Source organism: Lagopus leucura, unplaced genomic scaffold (assembly GCF_019238085.1).
Source record: "Lagopus leucura isolate 7727_CA_CO unplaced genomic scaffold, USGS_WTPT01 Super-Scaffold_100001, whole genome shotgun sequence".
Lineage (NCBI taxonomy): Eukaryota > Metazoa > Chordata > Aves > Galliformes > Phasianidae > Lagopus > Lagopus leucura.
In genome coordinates, this window is record NW_024962262.1 from 96,144,249 (window position 1) to 96,161,138 (window position 16,890).

The following is a 16,890-nucleotide window of genomic DNA, read 5'->3' on the forward strand; positions in this document are numbered from 1 at the left end:
GGAAAAGGAAAAGGAAAAGGAAAAGGAAAAGGAAAAGGAAAAGGAAAAGGATGGAGAAAGGGGAAACAGGAAAGGAGAAAGGAGAGAGGAGAGAGGGAAAAGGGAAAAGGAAAGAATCTCACTTTATACAGATTTGTCATCCACAGAACAGGTACTGTGCCTACCACAGTCTGCATGATTCAAAGCTGCCTTGGAATAGCTTGGCCCATCTCTACAACAGGATTATCTCCAAAATGTCCTTTGACATTTTGCCTATAGCAATGTCTCCTCTCATTTGTATGAATCTCTGATGTAGATTATGAAGACCTAAAGCAGGGCAACCTCTTAATTTCTACTCAAACATTTACTACAAACAGACCCTAATTCTGTTTGGGAGCTGGGGCAGTACTACAATCCAAATAACAAACTAAACAATTCCCTAGGCAAATGAACTATTTTATTTGAAGTTTTATTGTTATTGTTATTTTTGTAATGGAATTTGGAGAGAAAAAAATTCATAAACACTCATTTTAAATCTTGAGAGCTATTTCATAGCTTTCAAAGCCACAGAAGACCCTCAGTACCTTGCAGTACAGTTTTCATCCAGTAATTCCTATAGCAATCCTAACAGCTAGAGTCTGAATGGGCAGATACCTTTTACCCATACACAGTCCCCATTTAAAGAATTAAACCAGCACGATATAACAAAATAATGCTTTTGACATTTATTTGAACTAGTACTTTCACTGCCCAAGTACTTGTGAGTACAGAGAGAAAAAGAAACCCAGCCAAGGAAACAGGCAGAAAACACCATTCAAATGAATGACGATAGTGCACCTCTTGGTCAACTAATAAAAACACTGATAAGTAACACAAATATTATGGACACAGGCACAGACAGAACATAATTTAAGCAATCTTTGTTTAAATGGCTAGCAAAATATGCAGTAAAACCCCACTGCTGTCGTTCTTTATAGAGGTGTGAAGGTGTGAATTTTATTCCAGGTCATGCTGCTGATACTCAACTTGCACAGGGATTTCAGTGCTGGTATTCAGACCATGAAACTATTTTTCAGACCAAAATCAAAATGAAGTGCAAATGAGATCCACCAATGCTGATCTCATACTGTTTCCCTTCCGTCTTTCACCGTTCTCCCCCTGAAAATTCTAAAAATGTTATTAAAAATTTTTTAACCCACCTAATAAGTATCAGGCTTTATATTTATATTTATATCTTTTTTTTTTCTCATTTCTAAGTCTCTGCGTTATGCTTTGATCATGATTCAGTGTCTTCTTTCCAATCATGAGGACTAGAAACCTTCACAAGAAAAACTGAGGTTCTTGACATTATCTGTTTACTTCAAGAGTGGAATTTTTAAGGAAAACACCAGGTTTTCACTTTCATTAAAACTGCAACCATTGCCAGCAAAGCAAAATATTAATGTAGATGTGCACATCCCTCTGGATCTCACATTATGCATAAACACTGAAATTCCACTAATAGAGCTTTGTAGCTGAGCTGCTCTGAAGAAAAGTTGGTGCTGTAACGTACCCATGATTTCACAGAGCTCTCCATCGGTGCTTCCCAAAACATAGGAACAGACCCTAAAATGCTGAATCCTGGCTTTGGGACACAGTGGAAAATCCTGTATTACTATAAGTTCAAAACAAATAAGATTTGTCCCAGTGTACATAGATCCAGAATTCACGTTATATTTTACAGAGTTCCTAAAGAAACAGAAATTTCTACTACCAGCTGCTAGGAGAAGGGAGGAATACATGCTTCATTGAATGCTGTTGCTCTTTGAAATTAAATGGCAACTGAAGGATTGTTAAATCCAGACTTGAGAGGAAGAGAAATTCCCAGACATCAAAACCAGAAGTAACTGCATATGTTCCCCAAACTCAGAAGATGCTGTCAGCACCTAGTTTCTAGGCCATATGTTATTCAGAGGAATAAAATCGATCCATAAACCTAACCACGAAGTTACCATGAAGGCTGTAGTTGTGATACACTGATTAAGAATCTGTTTCTCTCAATTAGAGACATCACCATAACTACCTTCAGCTGAGTTACTCGCACTCTTCTAATGTACTCAACCCCAAATGATATTTAATATAGTATACTAAGCATGTCAAGCATACTTTCCATTAATAACGCTTTGCACTTCTATTTTGCTTTTTATCCCAGGAGCCCAAAGCACTCTGTGATCATGAATTAATCAAAGTTACTAAACCTTCTGCATCAGAAATAGTTGGCCAGAGTCTACACCATGACCCAAGGACAATAGGGGATGTGAACCTGAGTGTTTTTATCTTCTCTCCTGAATATTGACCAGAAAATAAATCATTAAATCACAAAATTAACGGACAGAGTCTTCACCAAATTCACTGAATACTGTGTACAATCAAAATACATTTCACAGTGTAAGCAAAGACCATAAACTTTGTCTTTATCAAGGTAGAGCAAATGTAACTGTCCAGTATGGAACACGAACACATCAGAGAAGAAGATAAACAAACTGATCTTAGTGATCTCTTTTCTGCAGGTCTGGTTCTAGGTGAAGTTTCACAAAGCAAAATCCTTCAGACCTGATCAACAAAATACAGGTTTCTGCAGAAAGTATCTATAGATTGCTTTCTGGAAAAGGTTAAGAAACAGTTGGCAGTATTTAAGAGCTCCTCAGATTTCATCACTGAAGAAATCTATCCTTTCAAGTTCCTTTAAATAGAGCATAAAAGCCTGAAGTATCTTGCTAGCTCTGATTTGGACTCTACTTGGGTAAAATACTTACAGAAGTCAATGGGAGGTTTGCTGGAATAAGGGCAAAGGAGAAAGTTTCTGAAAGTCATTATGCTTATTTTCATGATAGAAAATAGTTGTAGAAGAGTACTACTACAGGAAATAGAAGAAAAAGATTCATACTTCACAGTGTTGCTTCTAATAAGGATTGCATCTTAAAAAAGAAAAAAAATAAAATTATAACCTGATGTCTTAAAACATACAGTATACTCCTTTGAGTAACTTCAGATAATATGTATTTTTCCTTTATACTAGAGAATTTAATAAACTGCAGATATTTAGAACATCTTCCTAACCTGCACAAACTACAATAACATGGACTTAAATTCTCACTTTTTAAAAACATCTGTTATACAGACACTATGATTAATACAGAAGTTACAACACAATTTAACTTCCAGATTTTTTTTGTCTACCAATAGTAAGCATGAATGCATACCAGTGTGAGAATTCAAGTCATATTCATACCACTCAGCACAAGTGTGTCAGCTAAGTTAAACTGTATACTAATTATTCTTAACTGTTCATCACGCCCACTGCAGGCATTAAACACAGAATGATTATTTATAGGTAAAAATCCTGGCCTAAGTGCTGACCTAAAATGCCAGAGGATCACCAATGTAATCAAGTAATCATTAATGAAATCAATGGGTCTACATCTATCATCTGTATTTTCACCTCTAATAGCTCCTAGAAAAAGGATTTTTCCTGAACCATCACATGGTAGCATTGTCATCGCTAAATCATGTGCCAGAGGTGGTTACAAATATGCAAAGTTTTATTTTTAGAGCTCAAACCATTTGCTTCAACGTAGCTTTCAAGCGCCACTGCAAAAGCCTTACAGCTTCAACATATTTGGACACAGCTAGCAAATATGACTTGCCACTTCTGAGATTCCTGGCTTTTGGGAAAAGCAGCAAGAGGTCAGAAGATGCATCTAGTTGTACCAAATATCTGTGTTTAAGCAAATGCACTGAGTACTTACTGTACAGACAGCTAGTGCATGTGTATTAAGCTGTACCTTTCCATCTGTTCTTCAGACCGTCTTAATCTCAGCACAAATGTAAGAAAATCAAATTCCTTCTGTTTCTGGCCAAACACACACAAAATTAGATACTAATAAGAAACTGCTCGTGGAATTCCCCTTTATGCTCTCCATGTCTCGGCTGAGGAAATTCATACTCTGTCTCTGCAAAGTAAACTGGCTGTAACGCACAACATTTCTTCTGACTCTGGCAGAAACTGGAATTCTAAGGAAGAACATCAGTTTTATATTTTATATAAATACTGAGATCAGTCCTGACAGAAGTTCACAAACATAAGTCCTGACTGTGCAAATCAAGTCGAACTGCATTTCCCCTGACTCTTGAATTTTCCTTTCAAGATTATGAGATTGGATTTTATGGACTAGATGTACGCAAGACTTTCACACCAGCCAACTTAGCCTACTGATTTCAAATGTTCACCGAGATTTTCTAAGATGGTTATTGTTTGCTCATGCTCTCACCTTTTGTCATCATGTACTACAAAATATACTGGGAAGACAAGCTGATGGGTAGAGCCTTTTCTCAAAAACCTCCCACTGAAATACCTCTCTGTAAAGCTCATCCAGTGTGCTGTCAAATTCCAAATACAAATTTAAAAACACAGAGACTTATCTATATTTATTCAAGATCTCACAGAGATGGCAAATAGATAGAACAGAGTTTTAAGATAAATAATATCCTCTGCTGTCTGATCTTCACTTCTCTAAAAAAAACCCCAAAACCCAGCACTGATAGAAGCATTCAAGCTGCAGCTCATACTCATATGACTCTACAGATTTTATTTCACTCATGCTTGCTTTTTTCACTGGCAGTAGTGGTGTTTTTAGATGGCTGTATTTTCCCCAGAATGTCCATTAAGAACAAGACTTTTGGTTCAGAGCACTGAAAGATCTGGTAGTGCAATGTGCACCCACAAAGGAGACATGGGTTTGGATTGAAAGCAACCTCAGGGACCTTGGTCAGTGAAGTACAGACATATCATAACCACACATTTATTGAAATGGGAGACTCCTCACGCAGAGTGTTACTGTTGAATTCTTGAGTGTTTTTCTTTCAGAGGCTTTGAATACTGTCTTTGAATTCAACAAGAAATCAAATTAGGACTCCTGGGTTCCATTTGCAGCTTGCCACTTACCCATGATAAGATATTTGGCAAATCATTTAAATAAATATGCTTCAGTTTACAGAGTAGAAATACTGCACATGGGTGTAGTAAGACTGATGAAAATTACTACAGCAGTATTATTAAAGTGCTTTCTCCCAGATTCTTAACATTCCTTATCAAAGGTTCTCTTAACTCTCTGTGCTTAATTTTAAAGCCAACTCATTTTCTTAAGAAACTCATCAGAAGACAAAATTCTTTAAACATTTAAAAATTTCCTTGCAGATGTTTGAAAAATATTTTAGAATAAGGCTAAATATGGTACCAGAAGATTTATGAAATGATTGCCTTCCAGTCCCAGGGGAGCTAGGCATAGCATGCTAGTATCTCTTTACATGTCTTTATTTGACTTCAGCTACAGTACTGGGTATGTGTGAGAAAGGATAGATGTTTCCTTCTCCATCACCTCACTCCTGCCACAGAAGCCATTCTGTTTCATTCAGTTTGTTCTGTGCTTGGGCTCTGCTAAGCAAATATTGGTTCATATAACTTTTCCAAACCAGTAACATTATCTTACATTCAGTCTTTTAATGTACAAATTAATGTTCACCAAAACCCTGAGGACCAGATCTAGCAAATTAGAAGTACTAATTATTTAAGAGAGACCAATAATTCCTATAAAGCCAAATTTAGCAATAGTGTGTGGTACTCATGCTGAGACCAACTGACACAATCACTCAGCGTTAACGTTTACTCATACTGCATGCAAAAGTAGAAAGTAAATGAAAACTATTTAGGAGCTACTAAGAACTTTTACCTCTATACATAGTGTACCAAATAAGAGAAGTCTATCTTACCAGTACTACTCAGCAGCTTTGTTTGTGACATGAACAAAGGGACTGAGTGCACCCTCAGCATGTTTGCAGATGACAGCAAGCTGAGTGGTGCAATCAATGCAATGGAGGGAAGGGATGCCATTGAGACAGACCTCAGTAGGACTGAGGTGGGCCTGTGAGAGCCTTACCAGGTTCAACAAAGCCAAGTGCATGGTCCAGCTTCTGGGTAGGGACAATGCCAAGAATAAATACAGGATGGGAAACAGTGGATTGAGAACAGCCCTGTAGAGAAGGACCTAGGGATACCAGCAGATTAAAAGCTTGACATCAACCGACAACATGTGTTTGGAGCCCAGAAAGGCAACTGTGTCCCAGGATGCACCAAAAGAAGCGTGGCTAGCAGAGAGAGGGAAGTGATTCCCTCTACTTTGCTCTCATGAGTCTTCACTTGCAGCTCTGGATCCCACTCTAGGACCTCCAGCATGCAGCTGTTGGAGAATGTCCAAAGGAGGCCATGAAGATACTCAAAGGAGTGGAGCACCTCTCCTGTGAAGAAAGGCTGAGCAAGCTGGGCTTGTTCAGACTGGAGAAGAGAAGGCTCCAGGGAGACCTCACTGCATCCTTCCAGTACCTGCAGGAGTTCTACAAGAAGCTGGAGAGGGATCCTTTAACAGAGTACAGTGATAGGACAGAAGGTAGTGGCTTTAAATAAAAGGGCAGATTTAAATAAGACATTAAAAGAAATTCTTTATTTAGAGGGTTGAGAGGCACTGGCTCAGGATGCCTAGAGAAGCTGTGGATGCCTCATCCCTGTTCAAAGCCAGACCGGATGAGGCTTTAGGTGACCTGCTCTAGTGGGAGGTAGGTTGTAACTAGAAGTTACAAAGTCCTTTCCAGTGCAGCCCAAACCTTTTCTGCAATTCTATGACTTTCTCAGAACATACAATACAATTTTACAGACAGAACCAGAGAAGCCAAGCCTAAGATTTCTAGAACAGCTCCCTAATTTCAGTTACTCAGCTCAAGGCACACACACAGAAGAATCTTGGTTAACTTTTTAACTGCTTCATCCAGACTTTCTTTACAGTCTGTGAACAGAAGTGGGCATTTACACAAGAGTATTTTGGATGCCTTTCACTGTGATAGGGTGAATCACACCTCTGAGTACCTACTACTCTCCAGCTAACTGCAACCAAAGTTGAAATAAGGAGATAAGATGGAAGTACCTGCACCATATGCAACTAAATGCTAGTGACCTCATTTTCAGAAGCTCTGAGCATTTCTGACTCTTAATGAAACCCATAAAAGCTACAAGTGCTTAGCCCTTACTTGAACCAAAGATGCTTAAAAGGGAGCTTTCCAGAGTTAAAACACAATAAATAGGAGATCATGTTGTGAATTCATTAACAGTTTGTTAATTCAAAACATTAACATCATAAGCACAGACTAGGAGCTTTACTACTCCTGCAGTCATTTTCGTTGTGATATCATCTCTCCAGTTACACATAATGTAATCTTCCGACTGGACATGAGGAAGTGAAACATACGATGCTCCACTACAAACACCATTATTTTAACCACAACAGGACCTTTGGTTGTACCTGACCAGGAAGACTTTCTGATTAGCTCTTCTATTGTGATAGCATGCATTATCATCATTTTTCAGCAAGCAGGATTGTCACTGAGATTCTACAGTTTTCAGAGAAGTCGCGTAGTTACTTTTTTTGCTCTTTGCAAGTATACTTTTTCTTCCTTTCCACTTCAGAGGGAAAAGAAAAAAAGAAATCTGATCTCCATAGATAGAAAATTAAGTACTGCTAGGATGGTCAGTATACCCAGTAGCCATGCAAACTGGCCTGGTAAATGAAAGCATTGAAATAGTTGCAACCAAAATAAGCAACAGAAGGTGGGAAAAGAAATGCATAATTACTCCAGCTAGAGTTTGATACATCAACTGGGGCAACTCACTGTACACAGAACACACACTACAACTAGCAGTAACAATACTTTTGCATGCCTTACTATCTGTTTACTAAATCCCAGGTACCTGTGATATACCAAATTAGAAAGAGTTTAAATTAGCCTAGCTTCTGCCACAAAAATGTCAGTTTCATCAATCAGTTGTTCAAATCTCACTGGCAAGAAGATTGCTCAAAAACACAAGATAGTCAATTCAGTCATGAATATGATCAGTTTAAATTTACTCCATACTTTGCATGAGGTCTTCATGCTTGCTGGTAGTGCATGTTAGAAATAGTAGAGAGGAGGTGAACAAGATAACATAAATTAACAGAATCACCCTCCTTTCTCATATGGCCACCCTGACCTTCAAGGATCAAGTTGCTAGACTAGTAGTGAGGAAGTGGCCACAAAGTAGTGGAGGCAAGGTCTTTGTGGCTGTCCTTTTCTTCCCCTTCACTAAGTGACTTTTCAGGGACTTTCCTGCATGTTAAGCATCTTTTTTGCATTGCTTAATATTGTTATTAATAATTCATATTTTTGTCTTTCTCCTCTCACTCTGACAATTTTTATTTTTAATCAATGGGCATGTGTCAAATTGCTTTGTTATTTATTTATAATGTAAGCTGACAAAAGAATGGGAAGTGTGGTATAAAGCTCAGAGAATGTTTCTCTCCTACCACTGATATTCTCAGTAATAACTCACTGTCTTGTTCTAATCAGTAGAGTCCAAAAGCTAATTTTGTCTCAAATAATGGAGGACATATTTAGCACAACTGCGCAACTGCATGTCTCTCTTCTGTCTTCATGTTCGTGTACTGAAATAAAAGTTGAAAATGTACTTTTGTTTGTATGCAAGTACATTTTCTTTGGGAAAGAAAACAAGCAGAGCTCACAAAGATGTTACTAATGTACCAGACAAATGTATTACTCAGATCACTGTGTTCTGGTCCCCTAATATATCAACATTTTTACAAGCTGTTTATGGCAGAAATCAGTACCACAGTTTCACAGCTATCAAAAATCATACAAAATCACTAACTTGCCCAAGACTAGAGAAAAAGTCACTAGCACAAAATATGCTTCAAACAGCAGTCTACCTTGTCTTACAATGCATAGAGATTGGAAAACAAATATTTCCTCACTGAACATGTGAAAAGAAAGCCATTGATTACAAATTGGCTTCCACATTATGTGCTTGGGATTTGAGTCTTACATCCCTTTTATGCGCACGGTTTACTTTGATTGTTACTTGAGTACTCATCTACTTACTCTCTAGAACTCTTATTTTCCCCAATTGTTTCACCAGCTGAATGCAATTCAGTGTGGTGACTGTTCCTGAGACAGAAGTCAGCACTATCTGGCTGAGGGAACAGTTTGTTGGATCTTGGGATTGTTTTCATCTGCAATGTTTGCATGCTGAACAGCACCACACAAGGCCAAGGGTAAGTCACTTAAGATAAAGTAACATATAAAATGAAGAAAAAAAAAAGATTAGTCACACTTCTTTTTTGTTTGTTTGTTTTTTAACATATAGGATAGTGTCCATTTTAAGAAGGACATAGACTGAGGTTGTCTCCTTAGATTCCTGCCTGAAAATCTCTTTCTTCCCATTTTCTTATGTAACCACTATGTGTGTTGGGTGCTCAGCTGGGACACTGAACTTTTTATCTCAAAGTCTACTGAGAGGCTTGGAGCACTGAAGTAACATCCCTTCATATCACATGCCAAGCACAATGTAGTATCAGTAGATACTGGGTCCAGCAATTATCTATTACAGCTCTGAGAATCAACCAAGAGACACAGAACAGCAAAAATCTCAAAGCAACAATATGGGTTGGCCAGCAAATCTGAGAAGGTGAGTCAAAGAAAGCAAAGTAGGAGATTATGTTGGTGGAGCTGTAGTTTGAGGAGTGAGAGAAGAATTCATTTTTAGAATAAACTGCCATAGTCTACTTACACACATGGGCTTTTATTTTCAAGTTAGCTGGTGTTTCATTCTGTCGCAATTAATACACCATGGAAGGGAGAACTGCTTTGATGTCATCCTAGCTTTAATTCTTTCTTTGAGTGCCTTCCTCATCACGCACATCATGCTGTGAATACGCATGGTTTTCAGAACAATGATTCTCCTTCCCAGGATACAAAGAATGCAAAAGCCTATTTCTTAGGAGCAAAGGGCAGTTGGTAGTCATATATTCTCCATCGTAAGCCTCCTTTTGATATGGTTAGTGGTGAATCTAGACCTCATCATGACCATAACAGAAGTGGACAGTTCACATATTTCTGCTGTCGACACCACTAGGAAGTGAATTCCCCTTCTACAAAATAAGGGACAACTCAGACTCTAAGTGACAAAGAAAATCATAAACATTTAACACAGAGAATCTAGATGACTTCAAAATTGGAATACATGGCCCAGGGAGAGGAACTGAGCAGACCAAAACGTGTGACACAGCTAAGGAATTAAATCCAAGAAACAAGCCTAACACTTCAGACCTCAGAAGGCTAGACAGTGTTTTCCTCACATACCTTCCTCTCTCACGAGAATCTTACAGAATTAGTCTTGTTTCTATTTGTGTCACAAGTTAGGAATGGCACAGGATAGAGCAAAGGGTTCTTGTCTAGTATACTTCATAAATTCATGGATTTTACAAGGCCAGAGAGAAAACCCACTGGATGCAAAGACAAGCTGGGCTGCAAGACAATTAAAAGCACAGCAATTCTGAAATACAGACAGCATTCTGGAAAGCACCAGCTCTCCTGGGATATACAATAATGCCCGTTTCTGTTCATTTACTTCCCAAATCTGATTCAAGAACACACGTGAAAGTGGGTACGTGTAGGAGTGAGATTTTCACAATATCCAGTACTGGCATATTTCAGCTTAAATGTATGGTAAACCTCACATTGAGTGCAGTGCAATCAAATAAAGGCATTGCCGATTTCTGAAAATCTTGAGCTAAAAACAAACATGAAAACAAATCTAAAATAATCATTTAGTGTCAGTGTATACCCAATACTTATGGGTGGCCCTGTCTTTTCTCACCATAAATGTTTAATCTCCTACCAGCTGAAGTTTCTCTTTTTCTTTCATAGAATGCTTGACATACAGATGCATTTATACAATGATATAAATGTACAGAAGTCTAGTAGGGGAAAGAAACTGCCACAGGCACTAGAGTTAACTTTATATTAGTACTCAAGTATCCATATGCATCTGGATACATATAAATATCCATATATATCCTATAAGTATCCATCTGCCACAATGTGAACACAGTTTAATATGCTCCTTGGTACGTGTTCAGCCTGTAATCTACTAGAGATGGAAAAAGGGAGGCTTGTCCTAGTGGAGAATTGACACTAGCCTAGAGTAACTGATTTGATGCCTTGGCTTTTGGGATGAGGGAGTCAAAACAACTGGACCATCTGAAGCATCACACATCCTGCAAGAACAAGTATCAGCTTAAACTGAAAACAGATGTGCATGCTTGCAAGACTACCGATCTTCTGAGTTAAAAAAAAAAGAGGAAAAGGTCATGATATCTGTTTTTTCTTCCTCAATTGCCACTCATTTGGTGTGTGACCTACATAATTTCTTTGTGCCTCTATTTCCAAATTCCCAAGTAAGAAATGCCATTATGCACAAACACCGTGTAATGGTGTGGTATATTTTGATCAAGACCTTTGGAGATCTCCTGAAGAGACAAGGTATTGTTCATAAAATAATTTGAGGTTTTCATGTAAAAAATACTAATATTATTGCTGATGAAACCAAAAGCTTATCTTTTTATGTATTCACTTTTCAAAATATTTACTTCTACTTTACCAGCCAGCCTTATGCAGTACATGTATTCTGAAATTGTGTAGTACTAAGAGGCAAAGTCTTCTGATTATATATATACACCATGAGCAAATTTAACACTGCCTCATACACTGGGTAGACACTTTGACCTTCAAGAGATGTCAATCAAGACAGAATTTATCAGTCCCTTTCTCTGCCCAAGTTTTCCACAGTCTTGCTCATGTGTTTTATAGTAATGCTTTCTTTTTCCCTGTTCATTAACTATTAAAATAAAATATTCACATGATAGATTTTTTGACTCAGTTTTCCCACAGCAATCATATTTCCTCACCCAAGAGGATGTCAGGAAGCTTCTTTAATTGTTTCTGAAACATTTACAGCTTTTCATGGAAAAGGTAAAGCATCTGTCTCCTAAAGGAGAAAAATCATTTCCAAACGGATGAAGCACCTCAGCTCCCCTCTGAAGCACACATGTATTCCTTCTCTCAGAAAGAATATGAGACACAGACATTATAATCGGTTCATCAAGTTCACACCTCCTAGATAAAGAACAGAACTTCTGTCTTTCCCCCTTTAGTTGCAGTCTTTAACCTCAAAGCAATGCTTCACTGTTGAAATACCTCTGGATTGGGTGACAGATCAGAGTGTATCTGAATTAAACAAGTCATCCAACAAGCAACAGGCTTGGCTCCCTTTTGGTTCGTGTTCTCCCCCTCCAAAACATCTCGGCTAGGACTGCTCCCTCCAGAGTTCCTTGTGCTTCCCTCTGGCCATTACCTGCAGCACCTCCAGCTCCCTCCCTCCTTTGCTAAGGGCAGGGCACCCAGAACACATGCTGAGGAGCACATCTGCCAGCTGCCAGGCCACTTTGTGAGTGATGTCCACCCCGCTGGCTGGACAACCCTTGCATGTATCTTGAGTGCGTGCTGCAGACTCTCCTGCAGGGCAGGAGGAAGTTTTGCCTCTTTCCTGCTTCTGATTTTCATGAAACTGGTAGGATTCAGTCTCCTGCCTCTGTCCTTCTGTCAAACATGCTTAGAACCAGATGGTTTCAAGTTAACAAAGGAGGACAGTAGTCACTTAAAATAAGGTATCTTCTCATTTAAGTGACTTAGCACTGTAAACACTGCTGTCACTTCATTTGTATTTTTCTGGACTCACGATCTGTTGTTAAGAGTTGTTGCATTCCACAGTGGCTATCCCATGTAAAATAGAAGCCTGCTTACAGCACAGAGAATTTACCTCCTGGCAGCTCACTTGTGCTCATCTTACATGAGAGTTGCTTTCACTTTTTTTAAAAACAAACAAACAAACAAAAATTTAAGAGCTGAGTGGAGGAGGAATGGAATTTCCAAAGAGGTTGTAGGATTTGTAAAGAAAAAAGCCAGAGCTAAATGTATCCACTGTTGATGCTAATAGTTGAACACACTAAAAAAGTAAAAAAAAAAAAAAAAAAAAAAAAAAAAAAGACCTTAAACTTTAAAACATATCACACACTATGAGGGATGGCTGCCACTGATTTAGAGATCACAGCATCTCTTTCCAGAAGGTGCATTTGTTTTCTTCCTCTGTATGTATGTATTAGGATGGAACTGTATTTTAAAACCAGGTTAAACTGCTACTATGAAAATGACAGGTTAGGAATGAGCTCCACATGTGTACTGAAAAAGTTCTCTGCTGCAAACAGAAAAATGGGGGCTGATGCTCGGAAGAGATTAGGGACATCTCAGGAGCTGATAAAGGAAAAACAGCAGAAAGCTATGTTCTCACAACAGGAAGCCGTGGGAAGCTCGGGGAGGATACTGAGCCACTGTTTGCTAAGGACTTGAATTAATGTACTACAGCTCTGTAATGATCAACCCCACTGAACAAATCCTGACTGGGATCCTCTGAAGGAATGAATTGCATCAGCTTACAGGCTTGACACCAAGAAGGTATCATATGAATAGTACTCTGCCCTCATAATGCAGGTCCTGAAGTTCAGCCTCCTATGTGCAAACCAGACAAATTGTATATAAAAAAAAGATCTACCGGGTTTCATTCATTCTGGCTGAGATTTCCTTATCTAATTACAGCCCTGCAGTGACCCACTGCAGTACAGACTCCCTGCACAGCAGAGTGCTTCAGTTCCTCTCCCATCCTGTAGTCCTTGTGCCAGGCATAGCTTGACAGCTTGTTCTCCTGTCTGCTAAGCATATTGCTTGCATCTATTGCCCAGAGCATGAGAAAGCCATGGCCCTGTTCTGTGCTCAAATATCTTCATACTCAAAGTCCTTGCAGAAGTAGTGCTCACTGTATCAGCATAAGGCTGTGGATTCTATGATCCTCAGCTGCCATGGAGCTGCTCACATGCTGACTCCTTGGCTATCCTGGCCCATTACTTAATTTTCTAGCCCCTCTAGAATGAGACGCCAATGCATTGGTCTCATGTTTTGAGCCCAAAAGCAAACAGTACATTTGGGGAGCCTTGGACTTATTTCAAAATAGATGAAGTCCTTTTCCAAAAGAAACAGGAACATTAAAGCCTTTGTAATGGAAACAGTGAGACATGGACTTCAGACTGATCAAGCTGAAGCAATCTTCAAGGCAATCTTTTGTCACAAACAAGAAATGTTTTCACTCCCCTCCCCTTAGCAGACCCCTATGATATATTTTATTTCCTTTGCAACTGGCATCAACTCATTTTCCAAAGTCAAATACATCTACCTTCCCTGCTTCTCTCTCTTGGGACTCTTTGAAAGAGAGGGAAAACATCAAGACTAGACTGTGTTGTGGGATTTAACATGTCAGGAGAGAAACAACAAAGAACACAATTACAGGAATGATTTATAGTACAAAATAAACTTGGAAAAGAGTGAGCAAAAACAGCACAGACCCATCATCTGAGCTATAGCAGCAGAGATCCTTGCATAAATTCCCCTATAATTTGCCTCATCGCAATCACTTGGTTTAGAATTCAGCTGAACTCCGATTCAGCACTGTCTATCACTCGCATTCATAAAACCAATGCTGCTTTGAGATATACTGCTTGATCATAAAAAGATTTCCTTCCCCGACTCTCTGCCAGCACAAAAATCCCAGGTAAATATGCCACATGATATCACCTCCTCATAGCACTTAGAGCTGTGAGTCGTGCCCAGTCACCATTTATCCCTTGAAGTGCTGTGTTGAGAGGACTGATTCATCACCATATCCTTTACTTCTAAGAGTACTGAGTAGAGTTTCCTTGGTAGTAGCATCCATTTTGTCTACCCGATTTCTGCTTTTCTTGGAATTTCATGAGATCACATCAATTTTGTCTCACAGGAGAGTACATGCACTGGTACAAGGGGAAAAATCAGTGTCAAATGAATAAATGACTTCATCAAAGGACACTATCACTGCCTGGCATCTACATACATCTCAGATGTCATCACGTAATGCTGTCAAAACTCAAGCAGTTTTGGACAGCAGCTCTCATTCTGTCACTGGTATCTCCCTAATAGGGTGCTTGTGGCATCTCTCTGAGTTTCTTGGACCATTTATACAACATTCTGAGTACAATCCAAAATGAATCCATTCTTCTGCTATCTTTCAAAGCTCCTGCCTGTTACTGGCCACCTTTCACTTCCAAGGTTAAAGAAACTTGTTCGAACTTATGTCAGCTTGAATTTTCTGTTACTCCACAGTGCAGGGATTGCATAGTAACACAAGCAGTGCTTTAAATATGCAGAAAAGAAGTAACACCTTTGTAATGAAAAGGTGAGCCTTCTAGAGAGTGGGGTCACTCTCTAGCAACAATGTGCAAAGAAATGCTAAGCCTCATTACTACTCACAGCTATAGGGAGATCTCCTTCAGCTCAGTCGATAATTGTGTGGAACGAAAGGACCAGGACCACGAAGGTAATTTGTCTGAAAATAGGAACAGGAGAGAAATCTTTTCTCTAACAGTTTCATATATTTGCAGTTGGCTATAGTATTCTCCAGTCAACACTCCCACCTTTTACACAAAAGCAGAAAAAAGCTCCCCATTACTTTCTTTTCTATCAACTGCTCAGAAAGTTTTCATTTTAACTTTTCAAAATGTTTTATAGGTATTATGACTTGTTTTTCCAAGTTTTATAAATGTTGTTCCAACCTGATGACTAATGGAAAAACCTTTTTATGGAAAAACTGTGAATATGACATAACAGATTTTGTAACTCTAAGAAAAACTTCTGTATCGGATAATTTATCTATAATACTTTCTCATACCTGTATTCATTGCTTTTAAAAATGTGACTGGAATTACTGTGTTTTTTTTTCCTAATAGACCAAATACAGAAACACTTTCATTGCAACCTAAAATTTAAAGACTTCGATGCCTGGGCAGTAAGGATTGTGCTCATTATTTGCCCTACCTTAATTTTCTTTACTAGCTAAAATTCTGAATAGTTATCCTCTTGGTTTCCCACACCTTATTTTTGCCATGAATTAAAAGACCTTATTTTCTAGTAATCATATCTGAAAGTTAGTAGTTCAGATCTCTATCTTTTCCTCCACCAGCAATGTAACAATCATTTTATCACCTTGTACAAACTGCTTGCTTTTGCAAGGATAACTCTACTGATTTTTAGGGAAAGGCAACACCACTTCAAAGTCCTCTGGTATTCCAAGATTGAGTGCATTTAAAGTCACCTGTGACAATGAAGGACTCCCAGTCCTGCACTACGGCACTGATTCAGTAAGCACACACCACAGATTTCAGATGGACAACTCAAGCTTAAAATCACAAAATTTTATTAATGATATTATTAGTAATGCTGTATTTAGATTCCTTAGCCATTGTCATTCTAAATTGGGATTTATGGTAGTATGAACAAAAACGCAAATAAAATGCATCTGAAGTTATCAATAGCTCAGAGAAGCCCACTATTGTCAAAATATATAGAACTGAAAAAGTGTGGGCATAGCTCCTTAACCACTGGTATGCTGGCTCTCTCATATTAAACCTGTAAGAAGAGGGAAAGATGACTAGAAAGAGGTATTGGTAGTGGTGTGATTTTTCCTAATGACCTACACGTGTTGTTTTGCTTGATGCATTAAACACGTTTTGGAAACCCATTTTGAGCCACTTCAGTATTCAGCATTTCAGCAGTAATACACCTTTCCTTTTTCATCTTTTCCTATACAAAGTTTTGCTTTGGTGTGGGAAACAGACCTTAGGAATGTTGTGCAAATTACTCAGCAGGTCAATGACCACAAGAATTCAGTGCAGTCTCTACCTTTCAGCACTCTGCTTTAGCCATGAAACTTACCCTCTTAGCAATGAATTGCTATTTTTGGCATACAAATGCTTTCCCTGCATCATCTACCATAAATACAATTTTAAAATGTAT

The 16,890-nt window shown here is 38.6% G+C and overlaps 1 long non-coding RNA gene across 2 annotated transcripts in view; it reads right to left on the reverse strand.

Moving 5' to 3' along the window:
* LOC122177261 overlaps positions 1–16,890 on the reverse strand; it is a 334,853-nt gene that overhangs the window by 152,912 nt on the left and 165,051 nt on the right. For both annotated transcript variants that reach the window (XR_006178024.1, XR_006178025.1), the window contains exon 6: positions 15,349–15,424. This is a non-coding gene — a long non-coding RNA (uncharacterized LOC122177261). The remainder of the gene's footprint in view (positions 1–15,348; positions 15,425–16,890) is intronic.